The sequence below is a fragment of the Heptranchias perlo genome, unplaced genomic scaffold (genome assembly GCF_035084215.1).
Source record: "Heptranchias perlo isolate sHepPer1 unplaced genomic scaffold, sHepPer1.hap1 HAP1_SCAFFOLD_97, whole genome shotgun sequence".
Lineage (NCBI taxonomy): Eukaryota > Metazoa > Chordata > Chondrichthyes > Hexanchiformes > Hexanchidae > Heptranchias > Heptranchias perlo.
Window position 1 is genome coordinate 1029189 of NW_027140014.1, and position 11310 is coordinate 1040498.

An 11310-nucleotide genomic window follows, 5' to 3' on the forward strand; every position below is an offset into this window, starting at 1 on the left:
CAACGAAAGCCAGAGCTCCCTGGATGACAAATGAGATAGTGAGTAAGATGACACGGAAGAAAGGGGCATATGACTGATGTCAGGTTGATAACAAAAGGAAGAACCAGCTAGAAAGTTCAGAGAGGAAGTGAAAATGCAAGTAAGAGGGGCAAAAGAGAGTATGAGAAAGGACTGGCAGCCAACATAAAAGCGAATCCAAATCTCTTCCACAGGCATGTAAACAGTAAATGGGTAGTAAGATGAGAGCAGGGGCCGATTCGGGACCATAAAGGAGATCTACTTATGGAGGCAGAGAGAATGGCCGAGGTACGAAACGAAAACTTTGCATCTGTCCTTAACAAGGAAGAAGATGCTGCCAGATACTCAGTGAAAGAAGATACATTTGAGTTGCTGCAAGGACTAGAAATTGATGAAAATTTAAATTAAGAAGTCAACATACAGGTACAGCAGATAATCCGGAAGGCAAACGGAATATTGGCCTTTATTTTGAGGGCGATGGAGTATAAAAGCAGGGAAGTCATGCTACGACTGTACAGACTGCTTGTGAGACCACACCTGGAGTACTGCGTACAGTTCGGATACCCTTATTTAAGGTAGGACATACTTGCAGTGAAGGCAGTTCAGAGAAGTTTCACTCGGCTGATCCCGGGTGTGGAAGTGTTGTCTTATGAGGAAAGATTGAACAGGTTGGGTCTATACTCACTGGAGTTTAGAAGAATGAGAGGAGATCTTATTGAAACATACAAGATTCAGAGGGGATCCGATAGGGTAGATGCTGAGAGAATCTTACCCCTCATGGGGGAATCTAAAACTCGGGGGCATAGTCTCAGAATCAGGGATCGCCCGTTTAAGACGGAAATGAGGATGGATTTCTTCTCCCAGAGGGTCGTGAATCTTTGGAATTCTTTACCTCAAAAAGCTGTGGAGGCTGAGTCATTGAATACATTCAAGGCTGAGTTGGGTAAATTTTTGATCAGCAAGGGAGTCAAAGGGTATGGGGAAAGGGCGGGAAATTGGACTAGCGGTAAAAATCGGATCAGGCATGATCTATTTCAATGGCGGAGCATGCTCGAGGGGCCGAATGGCCAACTCCTGCTCCTATCTCTGATGGTCTTATGGTCTTATAAAGAAGAGGTAATTGAAAGGCTAGCTGTATTTAACGTAGACAAGTCACACGGTGCAGATGGGATGCATCCTTGGTTGCTGAGTGAAGTAAGGGTGGAAATTAAGGAGGTACTGGCCATAATCTTCCAAACATCCATAGATACGGGGGTGCTGCCGGAAAATTGCAAAAGTTACACCCTTGTTCAAAAAAGTTGTAAGCATAAACGAGCAACTACAAGCCAGTCAGTTTAACCTCAGTGGTGGGGAAACTTTTAGAAACGATAATCCAGGACAGAATTAATAGTCACTTGGTCGAGTGTGAATTGATTGGGGGAAGCCAGCACGGATTGTTAAAGGCAATTCATGTTTAAATAATCTGATAGAGTTTTTTGATGAGGTAACAGAGAGGATAGATGAGGGCAATGCGGTTGAGTTGGTGTATATGGACTTTCAAATGGCGTTTGATAAAGTGCCGCATTTCAGGATTTTTATCAATATTGCGGCCCATGGAATCAAGCCGGCAGTAGCAACATAGATGCAGAATTGGCTAAGGGACAGGAAAAAGAGAGTAGTGGTGAACGGTTATTTTTCGGACTGAAGGGAGGTGTACAGTAGTGTTCCCCAGGGGTCGGTGCTGGGACCACTGATTTTCTTGACATCTATTAATGATTTGGACTTGGGTCTACAGGGCACAATTTCAAAATTTGCATGCGATAAAAACTTGGAAGTGTCAAAAACAGTGAGGAAGATAGTGATATATTTCAAGAGGATACAGACAGGCTGAAGACATTGGCGGATACGTGGCAGATGAAATTTAACACAGAAAAATAAGAAATGATAAATTTCGTTCAGAAGGCACAATAAACGAGAGGGCACAACTCTAAAAGTGGTACAGCAGTCCAGAGATCTGGGGGTGAATGTGCACAAGTCGTTGAAGGTGGCAGGGCAGGTTGAGAAAGTGGTTCACAAAGCATACGGGATCCTGGGCTTTATAAATAGAGGCATAGAGTACAAAAGCAAGGAAGTTATGATTAACCTTTACAAAACACTGGTTCGGCCACAACATGAGTATTGTGTCCAGTTCTGGGCACCGCACTTTAGGAAATATGTGAAGGCCTTTGAGAGGGTGCAGAAGAGATTTCGTAAAATTATTCCAGGGATGAAAGACTTCATTTACGTGGATAGGCTGGAGAAGCTGGGGTTGTTCTCCTTGGAACAGAGTCGTTTGAGAGGAGATTTGATGGAGGTGTTCAAAATAATGAGGGATCCAGACAGAGTAGATGGAGAGTAACTGTTCCCAATGGCGGAAGGGTCAAGAAGCAGAGGACCTAGATTTAAGGTGATTGGCAAAATAACCAAAGGTAACATGAGGAAAAACTTTATAACACAGCGAATGGTTAGGATCTGAAATGCACTGCCCGAGGGGGTGGTGGAGGCAGATTCAATCATGGGCTTCAAAAGGGAACTGAATAAGTATTTGCAAAGACGAAATTTGCAGAGCTATCGGGAGAAGCGGAGGGAGGGTGGAGATTTTGTGCTAACTAGACTGCTCTTGCATCGAGCCGGCATGGGCTGGATGGTCCAAATGGGCTCCTTCCGTTTTGTAACCTTTCAATGATGCTAGGATTCTACCAGAGCAGGTCAGACGCTGGGTATCCTGCCGCGAGTGACTCCTCTCCTGACCCCCAAAAGCCTTTCCACCATCGACAAGGCACAAGTCAAGGGTGTGACTGAATACTCTCCACTGGATGAGTGCAGCTCCAATAGCACTCAAGAGGCTCGACTCCATCCACGACAAAACAGCTCACTTGATTGGCACCCCATCCACTGCATTAAACATTCACTCCCTCCTCCACCGCTGCACCGCGGCTGCAGTGTGTACCATGCACATGATGCAGTGGAGCAACTTGAAACATAGAAACATCAAAAATAGGAACAGTCGTAGGCCACTCAGCCGTTTGAACCTGCTCTGCCATTCAATATGATCATGGCTGATCCTCCATCTCAATCCCATATTCCCATTCTCTCCCCATGCCCATTGAAGCCTTTTGTGTCTCGAAATCTACCTGGCTCCTTCTTAAATATGTTCAGTGACTTGTCCTCCACAGCCACCTGTGGTAGAGAATTCCACAGGTTCTCCACCCTCTGAATGAAGAAATTCTACTCATCTAACTGCTAAATGACATAACCCGTATCCTGAGACTGTTCCCCCTCGTTCTGGAAACCCAGCCAGGGCAAACATCTTCCCTGCATCCAGCATGTCTAGCCCTGTCCGAATTTTATGTGCCAAAACTTCTTTAAAAGCACCTCCCAAACCCGCAACCTCTACCACCGAGATGGGCAAGGGCAGCATGCGCTTCAGAACGGCACAACCTGCACACTCCCCTCCAAGTCACACACCAACCCGACCTGGAATGAAAAGGCCGTTCCTTCATCGTCGTTGGGTCAAAATCCTGGAACTCACTACTTATCAGCACTGTGCGAGAAACTTCACCACACGGACTGCAGCGGTTCAAGAAAGTGGCTCATCCGCACCTTGTGATGAGCAATTAGGGTTGGGCAATAAATTCTGGCCATGCCAGCGATGCCCAAATCCTTGGAATGAAGTTAAAAAAATAGCCATTTCAAAGTGAGAGGTAGCGTTTGGATTTGATCCTAAGACCTCTTCATCTATCGTGAAATGCTCGACCACTAAGCTTCCCCCCGACAAGTGTTCTGTTTGGTACTACACACAAGGAACTTGTTCGAGGGAATGAGGTGGTTAATATGATGCAAGTGTCATTGCGGGAACATTTAAGGAACAGTGATCAGATTATCATAAGGTTTAGAATAGCTATAGAAAATGAGAAGGAGCAATCTGGAGTAAAAATTCTTGATTGGAAGAGGGTCAATTTCAATGCGTTGAGAACGGATCCGGCCCGGGTAAATTGGAATCAAAACTGTAATCAGTCTATAGGCGGCCTTCAAGGAGGAGGTGGTTGGGGTACAGTCCAGGTACATTCCCACGACGGGGAAAGGGAGGGAAACTAAAGCCAGAGCTCCCTGGATGACGAAAAAGATAGAGAGTAAGATGAAGCAGAGAGAGGGGGAGTACGACAGATGTCAGGTTGATAATCCAAGTGAGAACCAGGCTGAGTACAGAAAGTTCAGAGGTTTGATAAAGTCCAACAAAAGAGGTTAGTGTGCAAAATTAAAGCACATGGGATTTGGAGTAGCATACTGGCATGGGTTGAAAATTGGTTAACAGACTGGAAACAGAGATTCGGAATAAATGGGTCTTTTTCGAGATGGCAGGCAGTGACAAGTGGGGTACAGCAGGGATCAGTGCTTGGGTCTCAGCTATTCACAATATATATCAATGATTTGGATGTAATATTTGCAAGTTTTCTGAAGACACAAAACTAGGTGGGGTTGTAAGTTTCGATGAGGATGCAAAGACACTTCAATGCGATTTCGACAAGTTGAGTGATTGGGCAAATACATGGCAGATGCCGTATAATGTGAATAAATGTGAAGTTATCCACTTCGGAAGGAAAAACAGAAAGGCAGAGTATTACTTAAATGGTGATAGATTGTGAAGTATTGGTGTATAAGGGACCTGGGTGTCCTTGCACACCAGTCACTGAAAGCAAACATGCAGGTGCAGCAAGCAGTTCGGAAGGCAAATTATATGTTGGCCTTCATTTCAAGATGATTTGAGTACAGGAGCAAGAATGACTTCCTGCAGTTATACAGGGTATTGTTGAGACCACATCTGGAGTATTGTGTGCAGTTTTGGTCTCCTTACCTAAGAACGGATATACTTGCCATTGAGGGAGTGCAGCGAAGGTGCACCAGATTGATCCCTGGAATGGCAGGACTGTCGTATGAGGAGAGATTGGGTCGACTCGGACTCTATTCACTCGAGTTTAGAAGAATGAGAGGGGATCTCATTGAAACATATGAAATTCTGACAGGGCTAGATAGACTGGATGCAGGGAGGATGTTTCCCTTGGCTGGGGGATCCTGAACGAGAGGTCACAGTCTCAGAATACGGGGTAGGACATTTAGGAGTTTGATGAGTACAAATTTCTTCATTCAGAGGGTGGTGAACCTGTCGAATTTTTTACCACAGAAGGCTGTGGAGGACAAGTCACTGAATATATTTAAGAAGGAGCTATATGTATTTCTAGTCGCAAAAGACACCAAGGGGTAAGGGGAGAGAGCGGGAATATGGTATTGAGATAGAGGATCAGCCTTGATCATATTGAATGGCGGAGCAGGTCCGAAGGGCCGAAAGGCCTCCTCCTGCTGCAATTTTCCATGTTTCTCTGTTGTCGGGGGTGGTGGTGTGTGTCATCTTCACTTCTGACTTCTGAGCGGTCCGAATAGCACCCACTCCCTGGGTACTAGACCTTGGACTTATTTGGGTGGCGTGACAAAGTGCAGCAGATAACTGGTTTTGGTGCAAGAAACTTTGACCAAAATTCAAGAAAGGAAATACAACTCAACAATCTTAACACTCTAATAAAATGGGGAACACTTCGGTACACACGAGGGAAATTAAAGTGGAAAGATACCTCACCGCTCCCAATCCCACTGTACTAGCTAAGTTGGACTCCAAAGGGCCAGAGAGAATGCTCACCAAACGAATCCTTGACAATAATTCACCCAGAGGTAAGTCAGAAATAGATTATAGAGTGGAAACTTTGCGGATCTTCGATTTTCTCCCGAGTTGGTTTACTTTGGTCGCGGTGGCTCAATATTATCCGGTTGGTTGGTGGTCATATTCGGTTGTTTGTTTCGTAAGGCCCTTGTTGCCGCAAGGTGTCTGATGGTCACTGGGGCTGATGCTCTGGTTTCTTCGTGTGTGTCGGTCTTCTTCTAGAGCTGCTGACCTTCCCTGTCGAACTGCCTTCCCCTCGCCTTGTTGTTTTGCTGGAAGCTGCTCTTCTTTCCAGACACAGGCAGAACCAAGACAAGCAGCCCACCAGAGCCAGCAAGCCAGAGAGAGAGGTTTCGAGTTTCCACTTGTGGTTGTCTCTCTTACAATTGGTCTTCGACACTTTAAAAAAGAACACTTCATGTCTGTTTAAACAGTTCTTACAAAGTCCTTAAGAATCTTTGATGACTTTTTGATGGTGCCTCATCATGTTGCCATTGCTTCTCCCGATGGGTCATTGTTAATTCCGATTTGCTGATCACCTGATCTCCAGGCTTCCTTTTGTATCGAACGACCTCGGCCTTGATAGGTTTTGCAATGAAAAAAATAACATGGCCCCACCATGTCTGGAGCAGTTGCCTCTTTCAATGGCTGACTGCCTTTCGAATTCGTGCTGAGTGTCGACCACCTGCTGTTGGTTTTGTATTTAAACAGAGACATGTCTGAAGCATTAATTCTCCGAGGTTCCACGGTGTGTGTGTTGTGGATTTCGTCTGGTGACCTCTCACCTATCCTTCCATTTTAGGATTATCGTCAATGGCTAAAGTATTCCCATACTCAGGGTTTTATTAGGGTTTTTCTCCGAGTTTTGGGGGAATTTGTGAATTTTGAGAATCTTACAATGTTTCTATGAAGTGAAAATGGAAATAAGAGGGGCAAAGAGAGACATTGAGAATAAACTGGTAACCAGCATAAAATGGAATCCAAAAGTCTTTTAAAAGCATGTAAATAGTAAACGAGTGGTAAGAGGAGGGGTGGGGCCGATTTGGGACCAAAATGGAGATCCACACATGGAGGCAGAGGTACTAAATGAATACTTTCCATCTGCCTTTATCAAGGAAGAAGATGCTGCCTAAGTCACAGTAAAAAAGGAGGAATTAGAAAGGCTGGCAATTTCACGACAACAGGTAAAAGATAATTGATAAACGAATCAAACTTAGAGAGGTTAAGAGCCCCGATCAGGATCGATTGTATTCACGCACATTTAAAGGAGTTCGGGAAGAGATTGCAGAGGTACTATTACATATCTGTCAACTTCCATTCGAAAAGTGGATGATGCCAGGGGATAGGAGGACGGCTAATATTATTCTAAACTAAAAAGGGGAGAAACAACAATCCGAGGGAACTACAAATCAGTTAGCTTAAAGTGTGAGGAAAGATAATGGAATCTTCACTCAAAGATGTAATAGAAAAATATCTAGAAAATTAAAATATAATAAAGATTAATCAGCATGAATTTCAGAAGGGAAATTTACGCTTGACCAAACTTATTGAATCCTGTGAAGAAGTAACAGAAAGAGTAGGGTAATGTAGTAGATGTAATATATTTGGATTTCAAAAAGGCCTTTGATATGCTCCCTTATTGTAGCCTCATGACGAAGGTCAGAGGATGTGGAGTCAGATGACAGGTAGCCGAATGGATAGCAAGCTGGCTACAAAACACAAAAGAGAGAGTCGGGTTTAGGGGTAGTTACTCAGACTGGCAAAAAAGAAAAGTGGTGTTCCACAAGAATCGGGATTGAGAAGACTAAGGAATACAATTGTAAAGCAGAGAAGTTATTTTAAATTCGTATAGAAGCTTGGTTACAACGCACTTGGAGTCAAGAATACTAAACAGGTTGGAGCTCTTTTCTCTGGAAAAGAGAAGGCTGAGGGTTGACCTGATAGAGGTCTTTAAGATGATTAAAGGATTTGATAGGGTAGACGCAGAGAAAATGTTTCCACTTGTGGGTGCGTCCAAAACTAGAGGTCATAATTATAAGATAGTCACTAATAAATCCAAGAGGGAATTCCGGCGAAATTGCTTTCCCCAAAGCTTGGTAAGAATGTCGAACTCGTTACCAAATGGAATCGTTGAGGCAAGTGGCATGGATACTTTAAAGGGGAAGTTAGATAAGCAGATGAAGGAGAAAGGAATGGAAGGGAAGGTGATAGGGTGAGAGGAAGTTCAACATAAATACCGAGAAAAAACAATCGAGATGAGTCGCTTTCTCATCTGCTGTGGACTCAATCGAACACACCAGAAATAACAATCCTGATGCTGCAGAGAAGCGAGACTGAAAGTCCGACTCCCACGATTTGCTTTTAAAAATGCAAGAGAGCGCTTGGATTTGAACCAAGGACCTCTTGATCTGCAGTCAAATGCTCTGCCACTGAGCTACACTCCCACATATGCTTCGCCGTCCTGCATACACAAGGTAACGGATGTCAGTAATTGGCCGACTTCAATGTTGCTTGCACCAACCGAAAAAGAAGCATCATCAGTTATTCTTGGAGTCAAATAAGTACGGTAATCAGAAATGTTTCATGAATTGAGTGAGTCACACTATTGTGTACAGATGCGATGCACAATCCAACATTGAAAGCCTTGTCACTAAGCTTCAGTGAACACATTCTTACAAAAGAACGTGGTACTCGAAGCACCAACCAGCGACACAAGAATATAAGCCAGAGTTTTCTCAAGCTGCATTCAAATACTCACTCACTGTGCTCTGCCCCCAGTTCTTTAGATCGTTGCAGTCAACACAAGAAACACCAGGTTCAATATGCAGTTTCACAAGATCATGCTCTCAGTGCCATATATGTCAGTGTACAGAATATAATAAAGAACCATCCAGCAGGCATTATGCAAGTGTGGCAGCAGGAGCTCGTGTGTGAAGCAACTGTAACCTGTTAGTTAGGAGCCAATGCTGGATCAGGTTCTGTAGAATACGATCGTTAATGTGGAGCAAGTGTCATTGGGGGAACATTTAGCGAACAGCGATCAGAGAATCATAAGGTTTAGAATAGCGATGGAAAAGGAGAAGGAGCAATCTAGGGTAAAAATACTTAATTGGAGGGAGGCCAATTTCAGTGGGTTGAGAACGGATCTTGCCCGGGTAATTTGCAATCAAAACTGTCATTGAACAATCGGCGGCTTTCAAAGAGGAGATGGTTCGGGTACAGTCTAGGTCCATTCCCACGAGGGGGATAGGTTGAGCAACGAAAGCCAGAGCACCCTGGATGACGAAATAGATTGTGAGTATGATGAATCAGAGAAAGGCGGCTTATGACAGATGTCCAGTTGATCATACAAGTGAGAACCATGCTGAATATGGAAATTTCAGAGGGGAAGTGTAAAATGAAGTAAGAGGGGCAAAGAGAGAGTAAGATCAGAGACTGGTAACTAACATAAAATGGAATCCAAAAGCCTTCGAAAGGCATATAAATAGTAAAGGGGGAAGTAAGAGGAGGGATGGGGCCGATAAGGGACCATAAAGGAGATATGCACATCGAGGCAGAGAGCATGGCTGAAGTACTAAATGAGTACTTTGCATCTGTCTTTATCAAGGAAGAAGATGCTGCCAGAGTCATAGTAAAGGAGTAAAGGAAGAAACTGTTGAGATACTGGATATGCTTAAAATTGATAACGAGGAGGTACTGGAAAGACCAGCTGTACTTTAAGTCGATAAGTCTTCCTGTCCGGATGGGATGTCTCCTAGGTTGTTGAGGGAAATAAGGGTGGACATTGAGGAGATACTGGCCATAATCTTCCAATCATCCTTAGATATGGGGTGGTGCCAGAGGACTGGAGAATTGAAAATGTTATACCCTTCTTCAGAAAAAGATGCAAGCATAAAACCGGCAAATACAGGCCTGTCAGTTTAACACCGGTGGTGGAGAAACGCTCAGAAACGATAATCTGGGACAACATTATCAGTCACTTGGTCAAGTAGGGATTAAATAGGGAAAGCCAGCACGGATTTTGTTAAAGGCAAAACGTAATTAGCTAACTTGATTGTGTTTTTTGATGAGGTGACAGAGAGGGATGTTGAGGGCAATGCAGTTGATGTGGTGTGTATGGACATTCAAAAGACGTTGGATAAAGTGCCACGGAATCGGCTTGACAGCAAATTTGAAGTCCATGGAATAAAAGGGCAGTGGCAGCATGGATACAGAATTGGCTAAGAGAAAGGAAACAGAAAGTGGTGGTGAAGGTTGTTTTTCGGACTAGAGGGTGGTGTAGTCAACAGTAAGGAGGATAGTGAAAGACTTCAAGAGGATATAGACAGGCTGGTGGCATGGGCGAAAACATGGCAGATGACATTTAACGCAGAGAAGTGGAAAGTGATACATTTTGGTTTGGAGGAACGAGGACAGGCAATATAAGCTAAAGGAAACAATTCTAAAAAGGGTACAGGAAGAGAGAGACCTGGGGGTTTATGTGCACAAATCGTTGAAGTTGGCAGGACAGGTTGAGAAAGTGGTTCAAAAAACATACGGGACCCTGGGCTTTATAAATAGAGGCATAGAGTACAAAATTCAGAAAGTTATCATGAATCTTTATAAAACAATGTTTCGGCCTCAACTGGAGTATTATGTCCAATTGTAGGGACCACACTTTAGGAAGGATGTGAAGGCCTTAGAGAGGGTGCGGGAAATATTTACTAGAATGATTCCAGGGATGAGGGACTTTAATTATGTGGATAGACTGGAGAAGCTGGGGTTGTTCTCCTCAGAGCAGAGAAGGTTAAGATGAAATTTGATAGAGATTTTCAAAACCATGAAGGTTCTTGCCAGAGTAGATAGAGAGAAATTGTTTTATGCATTGAGTGGTTAGAATCTGGAATGCATTGTCCGAGGAGGTGGTGGAAGCAGATTCAATAATGGTCTTCAAAAGGGAACTGGATAAGTACTTGAAGGGAAAAATGTGCAGGGCTACGGGGATAGGAGGGGTGAGTGTCACTGGGTTGCACTTGCAGGGAGCCGGCACTGGCCAGATGGGCCGAATGATCTCCTTCTGTGCTGTCACTTTTCTGTGATTCTATAATTCGATGTGTTAACTCAATACATTCAATTGTTGTTTGCAGAACAGAAGTGGGTCTGAACGAATGGAGAAGTGTGTATATTGCAGAAATTACATCCTAGCCATCAAATGTGAGGCTGTGAGTGTCCAATGTGTGTTATTTCCGGGAAATAAATATGGAAATTCTCTAAAAACTCATTTTGGCCGTCAAATGCAGTCAGAAAGTTCGGTCGACAGACCTGTGGCCGTATATCTCAATTATATTTATAAACCTTATTATGTTATGGTCGCTAGTGCCTAAATGTTCCCCTACCTTTAACTCTCGTATCTGCTTCATTTCACTTCCCATTACTAGATCCAGCAATGATTCCTCTCTTGTCTGCCTGTCTCCGTTTTGTCATTTCATTGCTCCTGACTGCTCTCCCCGCCTCCCTCTCGCTCTCACTTATTCGTCCACTCACTCACTTATTCACTCATTCACTCACTCAATCACTCACTC

General features: G+C 43.9%; 1 non-coding gene across 1 annotated transcript; it reads right to left on the reverse strand.

Moving 5' to 3' along the window:
* Positions 1–8121: 8121 nt before the first annotated feature.
* trnac-gca (transfer RNA cysteine (anticodon GCA)) lies at positions 8122–8193 on the reverse strand. Its single transcript has one exon. It is a non-coding gene; the product is annotated as a tRNA-Cys (tRNA).
* Between the last annotated feature and the right edge of the window lie 3117 nt (positions 8194–11310).